The following is a 2,667-nucleotide window of genomic DNA, read 5'->3' as shown; positions in this document are numbered from 1 at the left end:
GCCCAGGATTTTGTTGACAAAACTGCGTCAAACAGCTGGTTAGATCGGGGATGCCTCTTTGGGTAGACAGAAGGATTCATGACTGTCATACAGGATCAGGTCATAAATACTAAAAACCACAGAAAACATATACTCAAAGATACAACACTCACAAATGACACATGCAGAAAATGTCACATCATGCCAGAAACTATACAACACATCACTTCTGGGTGCAAGCTCTTGGCACAGACAGATTATTTACACAGACATAATCAAGTAAATAACTAAATGCTTACTGGAAATATTAATTAAAAATAAACAAAACACCTTTGTCTATTCCAGCACACTTAATGCATTGAAAAACGTTTTCGATTGTTTTAATCGATCATCATCAGTTCAAAATTCGAACTATACAATGAACAAAGTATTCGAAAAAATACAAAAAATTTCACATCGCTTATTTACAACTTAATGCAATAAACACATTTTGGAATTAACTGATTTGATTTGCCATACATCGTTCTTTGAATTTGAAGGAAAAACATATCTGCAAGGACGGGGCGTACCAATGGGTAGCCCAATGTAAGCTGTTCTTTGTGAGTTGGTGCTAAGAAAGCTAGAAAGTGAAAGTAATATCTTACCCTCTTTCCAGAATGATATAATAATATATGCGAGGTATGTAGATGATATCTTCATTTTGTGGAAAAATAGTAGAAATACACACCGTTTTATAAGCTTAATCAACAGTAACCCTTATGGTCTAACATTAGAACTAGACCAGGAGAGTAAAAATAGTGTTAATTTCTTAGATGTAACTATTACATGCAAAGAGGGTGAGATCAAAATGAATATATACCGCAAGCCAGTTTATCAACCAATCATCATACCTAAGAATTCCTCAGATCCAGAACATATCAAATTGGCAGCATTTCGATCATGGATTACAAGGGCTTACACGCATTGTACTAGCATTGCCTTTCTTCCGTTGCTCAGCATAGTATCCCTGCTCAGCTATGCTGAGCAACAGGGATACGGCTGAACAGGGATACTATGCTGAGCAACGGAAATAACTATCCTTGTTATCAGTGCATCGATTGCCCTTAGTTATCGATCAGTGCATCGATAACTGATAACAAGGATGTAAAAACGGAACCAGCAACAGAGAGCAACTGAACTAAGGGAAAGAATTGTAATTAATTACCATCCATCTCTAAATAAAATTATTAAGAAAGTTGCCAGAAATAAGAATGTAAAAATAATTTATAGACGTAATCCTACAGTGTATAAGCTTCTAAGAAATGATAAGAAAAGATATGAACATAATAGCATGACAGGAGTGTACTCAATATCTATGAAGGACCATAGATTTAACTCCGACCTAGTATATGTAGGAGCCTGAAGAAAAGGATTGATGAGCACAAATACTCAGTAAATAGGAGCCTTTATAGCACGGTCCTCGCAGCGTTTGCAAAGCAACAAGGAATTGAAGTATACTGGGATCAGGCCGCGATTATTAAACCTACAAGATCAATACAAGCGGTGAAACACCTGGAAAAAGTTGAAATACACAAGGCGCATATGACCGCGCAGTGCATCAACTACAGAGATGCCGAAAGTTTATCAACAGCCTGGAAGTCCTTTTATGATAGCATAGATTAACTATTGCAACCGCATAGGCGGCGTTATTATTTGTTTTTATAATATTAATTGATATATAATGTTGTTATTTTTAATTACTTAGGTTTAATCTATACGTTTTATAAGTACGCGCATGCGCTTTAGTGTTAAGTTGTAAATAAGCGATGTGAAATTTTTTGTATTTTTTCGAATACAGTAATACCTCGACTTATGCTACCCCGACTTACGCGATTTTCAAATCTCGTCGATTCATCTTTTGTTTGAGCGCCATGCAACTCTTGATTACTCACTCCCCCCCACACTATTGTTTGGCTTACATGTTCGGATGTGTCGTGCGGAATTGACACATAGCTACAATTTATTTTGTGTTATTTATTTCTGTGTTTGTTATATCTACGGAGCCTTGAGAGACTCTACGTGGTGATTTGTTGTAACCGTGAACGAATCAAAAGACGAGATAAGATTAACAAGAACATTTATTAGCTTACATACATCCGACTTGGATTTTACATGTATTGCAAAATTATACCCAGACTTACGCGAATTCGACTTATGTGGTCATCGCTCGGTCCCACCTATCGCGTAAGTTCGGGGTATCACTGTACTTTGTTCGTTGTATAGTTCGAATTTTGAACTGATGATGATCGATTAAAACGATCGAAAACGTTTTTCAACGCATTAAAAGTGTGCTGGAATAGACAAAGGTGTTTTGTTTATTCATAATCAAGTAGCAAATATAATACACCAAGATCTTGCAAAGAAACACAACTTGTTAGACATCCACGAACCATGCTACAAGTATATTCCACAGACAGTATTGGAAAACTACACGCACAAAATTTACTACGACAGAGCCATAATCACAGATAAAACAATTTATCACAATAGACCAGACATCACACTCATTGACAAACACAATAAAATCACATACATTATAGACATAGCCATTCCAAACACTCACAATGTACAAAACACATGCACTGAAAAAATTAGCAAGTACACAGAACTCGCCCAGGAAATAAGGCATCTGTGGAGGATGGATAGGGT

General features: G+C 36.4%; 1 protein-coding gene across 3 annotated transcripts in view; it reads right to left on the bottom strand.

Moving 5' to 3' along the window:
* The window catches only part of LOC111629518 (ras-related protein Rab-5C-like), a 57,288-nt gene that overhangs the window by 37,534 nt on the left and 17,087 nt on the right, over window positions 1–2,667 (bottom strand). The gene's annotated exons all lie outside the window — the stretch shown is intronic.

This window comes from Centruroides sculpturatus, unplaced genomic scaffold (assembly GCF_000671375.1).
Source record: "Centruroides sculpturatus isolate CEXI.00-Female unplaced genomic scaffold, Cexi_2.0 scaffold364, whole genome shotgun sequence".
NCBI lineage: Eukaryota > Metazoa > Arthropoda > Arachnida > Scorpiones > Buthidae > Centruroides > Centruroides sculpturatus.
The sequence above is the reverse complement of the archived record's forward strand: the minus strand, read 5'-3'. Positions and strand labels throughout refer to the sequence as shown.